This window comes from Brienomyrus brachyistius, chromosome 7 (genome assembly GCF_023856365.1).
Source record: "Brienomyrus brachyistius isolate T26 chromosome 7, BBRACH_0.4, whole genome shotgun sequence".
NCBI lineage: Eukaryota > Metazoa > Chordata > Actinopteri > Osteoglossiformes > Mormyridae > Brienomyrus > Brienomyrus brachyistius.
The window spans coordinates 11,727,924-11,742,759 of NC_064539.1; positions in this window are offsets into that span (position 1 = coordinate 11,727,924).

Sequence of the window (14,836 nt, forward strand, 5' to 3'; positions counted from 1 at the left end):
GATGTGTATCAGAATATGAGCGTCACTTAAGAAAAAGCTAAGAGACAGTCAGAAATTATTTTTCTGACTCTGGAACGGATTGGGTGGTGTTGGCTATTGCTAACTAGTTTAGTCGGTTAATATTCTGTATGTCCGTGCCGAATAGTAAGGGGCCGTTTTTTGAAAACGGAAAAATGACGACCGTACCGATGTTCATATCGAGCGCCATTTGAATTTCGCGCGGACGGCTTGCTCCCGTCACTTAGTTTTGCATCACAATGGCGGATACGGCCGACTTCACAAAAATATTTACATATGCGAATCACAGGAAAACGGCCATTCATAAGGCCCCCTGTAATGCGTATGAACAGTTTATTAATATTTTCTGCTTTGTGCATTCTTCTGGCAAACGTGTATATGCCGTGAAGGCTGGACAGAAGCTCTGGAACCAAAACATGGGAATCGAGCCGGACTGACTTGTATCGCAGTGCAATCGTCTGCATGGAAAAAAATCAAAGCAAAACCCTCGATTAAGATTATTCAGGATTATTTTACGCCCTGTGCCCTATGTATTTGTTTTTCTAGATACAATTTTCCTAAATTATACCATTTGTGTATTAATGCTTTAAAATAGCATGAAAATGCCGAGATCGCATCCCAATTAAAGTCAATGCATATACTATTCCCATGGGGACGGGGTTGAAAACAGTGCTGCTATAGAGGGGGATCCCATGTCAAATTTCTGTACAACCTCGTCCCCAGGAGGCAATTTCCTATATTGCATGCTGATAGTGTTCTGTATGCATATTATGACTGAGCTTGCTTTTTTGGTTCTGCTGCATCTTTTTCAGGATTCTGATATTAGTTAAGACCTGGTTTGTGTTCTATGCAAAACTGTCATGTTGCACAGCTCGTCAGGTACTGGTATTTTTTTATTATTATCATTATTTTTCTTTTTTTATAATTAGTAAAATATTAAAAAGGCAGGCATCAATTTTCATAGCAGAATTTTTGTATATCAGCAAAGCTTCCTAGGTATTAATTCTTATTTATTTCAGAGTGATGATGCTCAGGCAGCCATCAACGGATCATGCCCAACCTTATCACAAATTCCTCATTGTAATACCCTCAGCTTTCATCACAGAATTTTCTTCTTGACTTCTACATTTTTACGTATTATTCATTTCAGAAAAAAGATGCAGTTTGTTCTGAGAAAATGTTGTCACGTATCTATTGTTCCAGGGACAACCAACCTGTAGTAGAACTGTATCAGAATGAGTTTGTTGGCTTCTGCTGATCTTCCTGGCACTACATGTACATCTGTTTGTCTCCTGTCTTTGGTAGATAGTTCATACATGCAGGGACGGATTATAGGTTGTGTGGGCCCCTGGGCAAAACGTTCGCGAGGCCCCCCCCCCAGCACCACAACCACCACAATTCAAGGGCCCTTGGCAGCCAAACACCCTCCCTATAGGGTCAGGGGCCCTTGTAGGCAGAGGATCAAAGAATTTAGGCCCTCTAAAATAGACAAACGAAAATACATTGTTGATAAGCGCTGCAAATTGTTTTGGGCTAGGGGCCCCACGGGCCCCCCGCACCCCAAAGACCCCTGGGCAGCTGCCCCGGTCCGTAATCCGTCTCTGCATATCTTACCTTTATAAAGAAACATTTTATTTGACAAGAACATATAATAAGCGAACCAGCACCCACAACTTAAGCAACGACAGGGAATCGGATTTCAATACGTGTATTAAACAGACAAGACAATGAATATTAAAAACTACATAGATATATATATAACCCTTGAGGGTGCAGAATGGTTTCGATGCAGCAGACCCACGTGAAGAGAGTAAAAAAACGTATTGCGGAGAAAGTACGTTATATTAATAAATGACATGACAGCTCTTCTAAAAAGAATTTACTATCTTTATTAACAGCAACTCTCTTTTAATACTAACAGCAGGACAACTAGGGAAGCCAACAATTTACACGAAACTTAGGGATACACGCTAAACACGCATGTTGCCATTAATTGATGCCAACTCTCACGCATCTGGCGTGACATTCGCGCTTTTTGATTCTTGCGCTCACGCAAGAAATCACGCAAATCTACGTTACGGTAAGTGAAAACGCTCGTTACAAAATATCGTGTTTGGCGCGATCTATTCCCTTTTGTGTCTAGACTCCGAATATGAGACATCACCTTTTTAGGCGTATTTTAAGGAATATAATAAAATCATGATCTGGAACTGTCCACCTTTGGCAGTAATGAAGGGAAGAATGGTGCCCCAACTCTACTCCATATTTAATAATGAGGCCTATTCTCTGACCAGAGAGTAGCAACCGTTGAGGAGCACTTTCAGGCAAAGGCTCATCTCTCTCCAACTGAGCGTTTAAGCTGCTCCTGTGTGCCTATTGCCATTCGTTTTTCAGTGTTTCCAGTATGCATGTCCCCACCCAGCTCAGATGACAGTAACCCAGCTCTCTGTGATTCATCTCTGCATTGTTCCACCTGCACTAAATTACACACATTACACGTTTAAAATATGTGTCTATTCCTCAATTAGAATATCTGCAGCATACTATACACTTTCTTGTAATGATTTAGTTATGTATTTGGCAGGGGGCAATTATTATTTTTGTAATACTGCTGGACAACAAAAAAAAATCCTACCCGACTACCAACAAAATCTTTATCTCTTCAGTACTTAGTGTTCTTGTTAGAATCTGCATTTTTAACATGTTCCTTACATGACCACTAGATGACAGTCCATAACAGATAAAGCAGAACCCCCCTATAACAAACTGAACTTTACATGAGTTTTAGCTAATGGATACACATTTTAACAAAAGAATGTGAAACACACAAGTCTGTCATTCACTGGCTCTTTATTGTTGTTTACATATGGAATACCTATTTCTATATTTGTTAGCTTTATTACAAAGACACATGTTTACATAAATATTTATACAAGAAAAGTTATAATACCAGATGTCAGGGAAATATATGCACTGAAATCCAATGTATACCTGTTAGTGTGTAAAAAAAAAAATCTTACTGTGCTTTTAACTGGATTTTGTTTTCAAACAATTTGTACACAAGGAATTGTCTTGACTCTTACCTCCAATAAGCACTGAGCATTCATGTCTAGTGTTGTGTTGCACTCAGCTGGAATCTGATACGTACCAATGGGCAGGACAAACTGTCAAATAAGGTGGCTAAGGTCAAGATTTCCTTTTAGGTTTTCACCTAGACTTTCAGCATTTGGAGAAATGTCATGGAAGTCTTTATTGGTCTGACATTCTCTCAGACTTTCTACGATATTTTGTTTGCAGTCTTACAAATATATGTTATACCAAGATTAAAATCAATGCTGTAGATATATATATATATATATTGCTTGAATTTCAACATTACCTAAGAAAGTATTTCTATATTTCAATTCTATGCTGTGTTTTTGGCAAATAGGTGAAATGCAAACTTTTTATTTGAATATTATTACTTTTTAATATAGAAAATAAACTTTTGGATATTTCAGGATTTCATTGGCAAATAATTTGAGCATAAAATGACATGCATGCAAAAAAAAAAACAATATCTGGCAAATTCTTGGAATCTTGGGGGGTAGGTGGGAAACAACAACATTTTAACACTATCCTTAGAGAGAACATGGCATCAGTCATGTTCTATGTGTTTTCCAGCTCGTAAATGGAGAATAATCGGGTGTTTGTGCCATTGAGTAAGTATTTGGAGATTACCATAACATGACAGTCAGGGTAACCTGCTTCTGATGGTGAGAATCCCTCCTTCCTCTGTCTGTCCTGTAGATTGAGATGGCATGTGCCTGATGGCTGTGACCTTCATGGTGGCTTAGATCCCTGCCTGGCACTGATTTTTGATTTAATGTCGAACTGCTGCGTTTGTCAGGGGCTGCAAGGTGCTTTCCATGCACTAATAGAATAGCTCAAGGGCAGCTAGAGAAGAGGTTGGGGGGTTGGGGGAGGGGGGCAGTATTGGAGGGGATATACATAGCTCACTGATAACTGGACAGGCTTCAAATAAGCTTTGAGTTTCTTTGCTAACATCGGGAATGCATGAAGAGGGTCAGCAGAGACTGTGAGGGAGAGAGGATGGGGCTTAATAAAATTGCTTATACTGTACACTCATGTCATATCCTATATCCTTATCTTTATCTTATTTCACGACCAAAAAATGAGTGCATTTTTGGAGTAGCTATACATGACTTCATAATTCAATACAAAGGTCTGTTTATTGGGGGGATGTATGAATCCAAATTAAATATTAAGGGGGCACACATCCCCTCGATTCGTACACCCAGGACTATTCCCGTCACAGAAAAATCTCTGCTAGGAATAGTAGTAAATCACACCAACATAAAATCACAGCATTGAGTTAATTGTTACTCTGTTCTTGTTATTTTATAACTGTATACACTAAATTTACTTTGATGTGACATAATTATGCCTCAAAAACAACTCACTAGGAGTCTTCTCCTGCCAATTTATTTTCTGTTAAATTACATTTTGTGTATTAAATTATACACTTCTTACAGGTGAGAATAATAGCTAAGCAAGTATGTGGGAGGAGATCGAATCAAAAACACAGCAGTGTTCATCAATATGTGTGCTTGGGAGTTAGGGGCCAGTGCCATATGAGACTGTCTAGACCATGACTAAACTACTAGCGAACGGTTTGAAACAAGGTGTCAGTCATGAGTGATGAAACATCGGATCCATGAGGTCGGAAGGGTATTACGTGTTCCAGACGCAATGCTGGGATGCGAGAAAACAGGAAGAAAAACATAAAATCTCAGCAGAACGAGACTGAAACAAATTGTTATTATGATAGGAAAAGAATTAAGCTATAATCTGGAGTGGTGTTGCTTGCACAAGTCAATAACGGACTCCTATGTTTCCCGCAAATGGATTCTGGTTAAAGTGGCTGATTCACTTATGGCCAGCAGGATTTCTTGTCCTTTTAGTACATTAGTACAGTACATTTCACATTTCACTCCATTTGCTTATGTTTTTTGTTTTATACAAATGCACATATATAATATAAAAAATAATGAATGTGTGCTTTCTTTCGCTGGACTTGCTTTAAAATGTTTAAATGACTACTTTTTTGATTTAGTCTTTTTATGTGCAGGGCTATGACTGTGGATAAAATAAAAGTATACTCTCAATGCTAACACAAATGTCCTGATTGTATTAAAAGTCATGTATAAAACCAAATCATATGAACACGACACCTGTAATACTAAATGTAATAATATGAATTAAAAATTGATTGCTATGCATGATGCATTCATCAGTGATATGTGGGACAGATAAGCAGAGGGAAATATCCTTCCATTAGGTTTACATTGCAAGTTTTTAGAAGTTGTTAAAAACTTTGATAGCCTCCTTACACAGGCTTTTTTCTATGTTTCAAATGGAGCAAATTCCATTAGCTCATTTGTACATAAGCACAGAAAATATAAAACAATAAAATGGTATTGTTATGATTCGCTGGCGATCGCTGGGTGAGCGTGCAGGCAGGTGAGCGAACAGGAACAGGCAAAGTACGGGGAAACGGGGTTTTTTCTCCGGACTCGGGGCAGGAAACATCAGACGACAACTAACATCAATGACAGACACTGAATTGAAGTAAGACAGGGACTGAAATAGACCAAACAACAGGGTACAGCTGGGTACAATCAGGGAAGCACATGTGGATAATCAGGGGGGCGTGGCACACACGACGATCGTACGAGCTGGGCGTGACACGCGTTACGTACGCTAATTCTTTAGATGAATTTAGATTTTCTCCAACAGTCCTATCTGGCCAGTTAATAGCTAATATGAACTAATTTTTGTTTTTAATAGAATTATCCCTAATTACTATCAATATTTGCAAACATACAGTGATTTTGTGACCATTGTGGCCTGGAGAACTAGCGTTAATATTTATAGGTTAGTATGAAAAATTGGATACATTTTCTACAAATGTCATGTCTATAAGAATCTATGAATACATTCATAACACATTTTAATGCATTATTAATATGTGCAGTATAAAAAAACAACACGTTACAGCCATGTTTGTTATGCATTTTGCATGGTTTATGAAACTCTCTTCAATAATCCACTATAAATACTTTTATAATGCAGTACAAAGCATCCACAATATAATGTGTTATGAAGGTATCTATAGTGCATTATAGATGAGAACTTCATTGGAGCTTATGAAGTAATAGAATCAATTCTATGATGCCTTATAACTGTTAGTAGACAATGCTGTAATACTTTATTCATTCTTATACTGACCATTACAATGCATCATCAAGGTATATATAGTGCATTATACGTGACAGCTTAATTGTAGTTTATGAAGTGTTATAATCAACACTATAATGCCTTATGACTCTCAATAGAAGATGCTGTAATGCTTTATTGATTGTTATACCTAACATTATATTACATTATGAAGGTATAGAAGACAACCTTAAATAAAGTGTTCCTGAAAGTTTTTTTTAATGGTTTTTGGACATTAATATAACCTCTACATCTGGCTGTATTTCTTTAAATGTTTATCAGTGAAAATATTTTTTAAAAGCTTAATTATTTGTCATGTGTTAATGTTGTTTAGGGGACAATGTGGGACTACTTAGTGCAGACATTTTGACTGCGTCAAGAAAATCAAGCTAAAAGCAATATTTGATCATCTACACCAAATATCTCAATGGGAAAATAAACTTGGCAAAATATACAATTAACACTTGAATAATGTTTCAGAGCTTCAAAATGTATTACTTTTTCCCATTCTCTGCAGGTATGTGTAAAATGAAGTAAGCTGGTTAGCTCCTTATACAATAACAAAACAACTCAAAAGGCAATATGCACAGTGCATTAAGATAAAGTAAGATAAAGAAGGAAATCAAACTCCATTACAATTACTCAGATGTATATGCTGTATTGCTCTGGTTAGCTGATCTTAGCAGTTTTGACTACAAATCATGCTACATCATTGCTTTGGTAAATTGAATCTAGAATGAAATTTCAAAGAAAATTCTTAAATCATATACATCAAATTTAACCCCTTATTGTTTCCATTATCACTCACTTACCACTACATTTCTTGATGTGATGTCAATTATTAGTTATAATGCTTAATTGTCACTTGACTTACGACAACTGCATACATAAAAATACCTGAAGATAATCAATGAAAATAAAAGAAATAATGAAACACAATAAACTTTTATTTAGTAGAAAAACACTTTAGAGGATACATACAGTGGTGCTTGAAAGTTTGTGAACCCTGTGGAATTGTCTACATTTCTGCATAAATATAACCTGAAACATCATCAGATTTTCACACAAGTCCTCAAAGTAGATAAAGAGAACCCAGTTAAATAAATGAGACAAAAATATTTCACTTGGTCATTTATTTATTGAGGGAAATGATCCAATATTACATATCTGTCAGTGGCAAAAGTACAGTGTTATGCAAAAGTTTGGGCACCCTGATAATTTTCATACTTTTCCTTTATGAATCACTGATTGCTTGGATCAGCAATTTCAGTTAAATCTGTCATATAGCAGACGAACACTGTGATATTTGAGAAATGAAATGAAGTTTATAGGATTTACAGAAAGTGTGCAATAATTATTTAAACAAAATTAGGCAGGTGCATACATTTGGGCACCACAACAGAAAATTTACATTAATATTTAGTAGATTCTCCTTTTGCAGAAATAACAGCCTCTAAATGCTTCCTATAGCTTCCAGTGAGAGTCTGGATTCTGGTTGAAGGTATTTTGGACCATTCTTCCGTACAAAACAATTCCAGTCAGGTTTGATGGTTTCCAAGTATGGACAGCCTGCTTTAAATAACATAGATTTTCAATAATATTCAGGTGTGGGGACTGAGATGGCCGTTCCAGAACGTTGTACTTGTTCCTCTGCATGAATGCCTTAGTAGATTTTGAGCAGTGTTTAGGGTCATTGTTGAAGTATCCAGCCCCGGCGCAACTTCAACTTTGTCACTGATTCTTGAACATTGTTCTCAAGAATCTGCTGATATTGACTGGAATCCATGTGACCCTCAACTTTAACAAGATACCCAGCACCTGCACTGGCCACACAGCCCCACAGCATGATGGAACCGCCACCAAATTTTACTGTGGGTAGCAGGTGTTTGTCTTGGAATGCTGTGTTCTTTTTCCGTCATGCATTCCGCCGCATGTTATGTCCAAATAACTCAATTTTAGTTTCATCAGTCCACAACACCTTATTCCAAAGTGAAGCTGGCTTGTCCAAATGTGCTTTAGCAGACCTCAAGCGACTCTGTTTGTGGTGTGTGTGCAGAAAAGGCTTCTTCTGCATTACTGTTCCATACTGCATCCTCTTGTGCAAAATGCGCTGAATAGTTGAACGATGCACAGTGACACCATCTGCAGCAATATGATGTTGTAGGTCTTTGGAGCTGGTCTGTGGGTTGACCATGACTGTTCTCACCATCCTTCGGCTCTGCTTATATGAGATTTTTCTTGGCCTGCCTCTTCGGGCCTTAACTAGAACTGTGCCTGTGGTCTTCCATTTCCTCACTATGTTCCTCACAGTGGAAACTGAGAGCTGAAATCTATGAGAGAGCTTTTTGTATCCTTCCCCTAAACCATGATGCTGAACAATCTTTGTTTTCAGGTCATTTGTGAGTTGTTTTGAGGCTCTCATATTGCTACTCTTCAGAGAAGAGGAGAAAAACTTGCAATTGGCCACCTTATATACCCTTTCTCATGGTTGGATTCACCTGTGTATGTAGGTCAAGGGTCAATGATCATACCAAAGAAATTTTGTGTTCCAATAATTAGTGCTAAGGGTATTCAAATCAATGAAATGACAAGGGTGCCCAAATTTATGCACCTGCATAATTTTGTTTAAATAATTATTGCACACGTTCGGTAAACCCTATAAACTTCATTTCACTTTTGAAATATCACTGTGTTCATCTGCTATATGATATATTTAACTGAAATTGTTGATCCAAACTACCAGTGATTCATAAAGGAAAAGTATGAAAATTATCAGGGTTCCCAAACTTTTACATAAGACTGTATGTGAACCTCTAGGAATAGCAGGTAACTTGAAGGTGAAATTAGTCAGATGTCTTCAATCAATGGGATGACAATCATGTGTGTGTGGGCACCCTGCGTTATTTAAAGAACAATCTTTCTATCAAAGCGTTAACGCATGTCTGTGGAAGTGTATCATGACACGAACAAAGGACATTACCGAGGACCTCAGAAAAAGGGTTGTTGATGCTCATCAAGATGGTAAAGGTTACAAAACCATCTCTAAAGAGTTTGGACTCCACCAATCCACAGTAAGACAGATTGTGTACAAATGGAGGAAATTTAAGACCATTGTTAAAATAAGCATCATTTTGTGTATGAGCAGTGGCGTGTAATAGTTGGCCAGGTGACAAAGGTAACTGCTAAGCAATTGAAGGCCACTCTTGCACTGGCAAATGTTAATGTTCATAAGTCCACAATCAGGAGAGCACTGAACAACAATGGTTTTCATGGCAGGGTTGCAAGGATTAAGCCACTGCTCTCCAAAAAACATTGCTGCTCGTCTGCAGTTTGCTAAAGGTCAGGTGGACAAGCCAGAAGGTTACTGGAAGAATTTCTTGTGGACAGATGAGACCACAATAGACCTTCTTAGTTTGAATGAGTAGCGTTATGTTTGGAGACATGAAATATGAAACATGGTGGTGGTAGTATCATGGTTTGGGCCAGTTTTGCTGCATCTGGGACAGGACAGCTTGCCATCATTGATGGAACAATGAATTCTGCATTATACCAGCAAATACTAAAGGAGAATGTCAGGACATCTGTCCATGAACTGAATCTCAAGAAAAAGTGGGTCATGCAGCAAGACTACGATCCTAAGCACACAAGTCGTTCTACCAAAGAATGGTTAAGGAAGTATAAAGTTAATGTTTTGGAATAACCTAGTCAAAGTCCTGACCTTAATCCAATTGAGATGTTGTGAAAGGAACTGAAGCGAGCAGTTCATGCGAGGAAGCCTACCAACATCCCAAAGCTGAAGCTGTTCTGTAAGGAGGAATGTACTAAAATTCCTCCAAGCCGATGTGCAGGACTGATCAACAGTTACTGGAAACATTTAGTTGCAGTTATTGCTGCAAAAGGGGGTCACACCAGATACTGAAATGAAAGGTTCGCATACTTTTGCCACTGACAGATATGTAATACTGAATAATTTTTCCCAATATATAATTGCCTTAATGAAATATTTTCATCTCATTTATTTAACTGGGTTCTCTTTATCTACTTTGAGGACTTCTGATGATGAAAATCTGATGATGTTTCAGGTTGTATTTATGCAGAAATGTAGACAATTCTATAGGGTTCACAAACTTTCAAGCACCACTTTATAAGCTGCAAATGCTTTGTGTGATTAATTAACTTTATGCATATCTGTCAAGTGAAAGTGCACTAATTTATTATTATTCATTACTTTATCTTTAATTATTATATGACATTTATATGATTATGTTCTATGTGTAATATCATTTATCTATATATTTTAAATAAATTCCATTTATTACATCTTTAAAGCAAAGAATTAGTTGTAACCACAATGTTTTAACAATAAAACATTTAAAGGTTTGATTAATTCACATCATAAAGTTGGTGATAATAGTTTGAAAACATGTTAATTTTCTCACCATAACCAATCCAATTATGTGAAATGACCAGAGTATTGTCCACAAATAGTATTATGAGGTTAAAATAATGATTTATTACATCTATACTGTTGTTTTGTCACATTGTGACAGTAGACATTAAAATTCATAAATGTACATTGTCAAGAAATAAATGACCATAGTCAAGGAGTGAATGTAACACTAGACTAACCTCGAGTTGAATGCAAACTATTGACAATTTTAAGCAATTAATAATTTCAAATTCCAAATTTAAAATAGTTGTTACTTATGAACACCCAACCCTACTAAATATAAACCATAATTGTTTATTGCCACACAGTAAATCTTTAATGTTGTGGGGCTAGTTAGCTTATATAGTTTCAGGTTCTTATGGTGTTTCCACAAAAACAGGAAATTAGATTTAGCAGCAACATTTAGATCAAAATATTAAGAATGGTATTTAACAAAAAAATCTCAATCAGTCCATTGAATCTATTTGTAATCTCTAACCAACAAACTGTGTGCTGAGTTGTTACATGGCGAAACAAGAACATTGATGAATGTTCCTCTAAGGAACATGTCACATAGTTGATATATGCTAAATAATCCTAACAGAGCAGAATAAAATCCCTTATAGGAGGTGATATTGTAAGACTCAGAAGCTGAGTCCTTGTAAATGTCCAGGCACTCCATAGTTTGAACCAAACTTGATCTCTAATTTCATTAATTCATCTTCAACATAATCTTTAATCGCCCCCTGAAACATAGTTCACAGTGCTTTATAGAACATAATGTAGAAAATTTAATCACTTCATTTACATTTAATGTAATTAAGAATGGTTTAAATGATGACTGATGACGAGCACACAGAAATGTCAGTCAGTTTCATCAGAATAGATTGAAGTCAATGTCAATGATCGCTCCACTGATAAAATTCCACTTTGCTAAATTAATAAAACACTGAAATATAATTCTGAGCATCTGATTAGGCTGCAAACTTCTAGGCACTGAGAAATAGCCTTCTGCAGAAGACAAATAAGAAGAGAGTCATTCTTATTTCCAGAACCACACACACTAGTTTATATAATGGTAGACATTCCGATTAATTAGTTCATTAACTGATTAATTGACATAACCACAAGAGGAAGTATATAATCATTTAAACCATTTTTTGAATTAAATACAAAAATAAGGCTCACAGCAGCAAACCCAGAAAATAATATACTGAATGGAATGTAGATATTATATTTACAACGCTGCATTATTTTCTCAAACATACAATAATATTTTAATACAATTTTTCATTTTTATTTTGTTATCTATGCAATAGATATTTTATATGTGATATTAGATTAGAAATGTAGCATGCTACTGCTTCATTAATGACTTGTTACTTCCTTAAGCCAAACAATTATCATGTTGCAAAATCTTTACCAATAGTATAAGATATATTAATTCATCTTCCATGCAATTGCCCTGGACAGAGTTATAGGTATAGAGAGATCATTAGGAGAAAATATAGAATTATAATAAACATAATGGACTGATGGTATGTCAGTGTGCCCTGTGATGGGTTGGCGCCCCATCCTGGGTTGTGCCCAGGATGCCTGTAAAGTTTTGGGATGGGATCCAGACCCCTGTGACCCTACATAAAACAAGAGGGTAAAGAAAATGGATGGATGGATGGATGGATGGATGGATGGATGGATGGATGGATGGATGGATGGCGGACTGAAATAGGAATATTATGAGAAAATTAAGTTAAAACGGTCCTCAGTTGCCCCGGGGTTACAAGAGAAGAGCTGATAATCTGTATCAGTTTCAGGGCACCGAGTCTTGTAATCTTTAAATTTGCAGAAGAAGTGAAAATGAGCATTCGTTTATATCATCTACTTCATATTTTTTTTATTTAATAGAACAGTCTAGCTGGTAACGAATGAGTGTGTAGAATAACGGAAGATGCTATAGTGAGAACAAACAGACAATAATCAAAAGAATTAAGTTAAATCTAAAAGTCTTAAACTTCAACATTGATATACCTACAGTATATGTAAAAAAAATGGCTTGTTGTTGTCAACTATTTATCTTTGCATCACTGAAGCAATAACTTGACACATATTTTAGACTATTTACATGAATTGGGCCAGTGTTGAAGTGCTTCCTATTGCATCTGAGTGTCTGAATAAACAATTAGAATAATTTTCCTAATTGAAGTAATTAGCGTAGGTATAGGGCAGTTGCACACAGAGCTGTGAGTGACAGCTGGAGGTCCCCTGAATTACAAATTAAAGGCAGACCACATAATGAAATGGCAAATTGACTAATAATAGTTAAATATTAGTAATTTGTCACAGTATCATGAGTTTAAATCCAGAGACTAATGTATCTAAATAATTTCACAAAGTACATGTATGGCCATGCTGTTAGAAACCAGTTATTGAAAGCTAATAAATAATGGAATTGTGAAAATGCTCAGCTGACAAAGACAACCGACATCAGCAAAAAGGGACCAAATTAAATAATATTAATAATAGTATTGATTATTTGATGATTAACAAAGAATCATATAAAACAATAAAAAAACTATTAGTCTTCCTTTTCCTTTGCTCAAAGCGTATGAATCATCTGAAAAGTACAAACTCTTGACTAGTCAAAAAACAAGCAATCATTCATACAACAGTTATACATCACAGTTAAATTTTGATAAAAGGGATTAAATCCAGCATTAACAGCAGGACCTTTGGATCAAGGTTGTGAACCAAAACTGTAAATCATATGAATGTACCAAGAGCATCCCGTCTCTACCAGTGGCGTAGGAGTATTTATATTTGGGTTATATTTAATTTGGATTCATTCATCCACCTAATAAACATTCCTTTATATACAAATTATTAAGTTGCACCCCCTCATATCAAACTCTTTCGAACACAATTGGTCTCTACGTAGAATTCCCACCAAAATACATTAGAATGTATTAGACCTATTATTATTGTTAGGAAAAAATTGCAGTTTATTACCTTTGAGTGCTTTCTCCTATCCTCTGTCATGCCCCACACTGTATCTGTGCTGTGCTGTCATGTTACAGTGTGGTCATATCATGATAATGCACCTTATTCCACAATTTTCAAGATTAACTGCTGGTGTTTCTCTTTCCCTTCCAAGGACTCAATTTAACATTGTTAATGTCACTTTGATTATAGCTCTCCTGATAGTACATTAAGCTTGGACAGAGTAAGAACAGCAAACAAGAATAAATGTAGCTTATTGCATTCTTATGTCTGTCGCTAATATGTTGTTCAACATGCCAATATCCTGGACTAAGATCATTCAAGTATTCTTTCTCATTTCTGAAAAAAAAACAACAGAATTAGATCATTGTTAAAAACGCATTTTTCTTAGTACTGTAAGAGGGGTTAAAAAGCCACAGAATGAGGCTATTGGGAAGCCGGCAGAGGATATAATGTGTCCCTAAGCCTCTGCTATTAACCTGGTGATCAAAAGCAAATGTTAACTTGTGACTTTTTAATCGAGCTAAATGACCACAGCATCAAAAACACACTAATCAATTTTAAATGACCGCAAATGCACTTGAAGGGCGTTGTTTTCAAAGATTCAATTATGGGACTTATTCATTCAAGGTCTCAGTTGCAAACACAAGCTGTTTTCTTTCACTACAGCTTCAACAATTGTTATCATAGTAACAAAATCCTTGTACATGAATAAAAAGAAAAACTTTGGCTTCACCATGAAATGTGCTATTAAAGTGCAGTGATGGACCAGGAGATCGCATTACAGAAAGCTACTGGGTCTGGTCTCAGGCGGATCTCTGCCGTGTAACACTTGAGTACAATCATTAGCAATAAAATAACAAAATTATTATAGCTGGCAGAGAAACCAGAGTTGGACTTGTGAAGCAGCTGATCCACGAAGCCACAACAGTCCAACAGAATGTTTTTGAGATCAAAGAAGCCATGGCAAGGTCAGAAATGAGCCTAGTTAAATTATAAGATTTACTAATCTTTAAAGGAGCAGTGAAATTTAAATTTTATGTGTCTGTGTCTTTTCATCATGCGCATGACAAATAAAGGACTTTGACAAAGCCACCAAGTTTTAGGAATAAA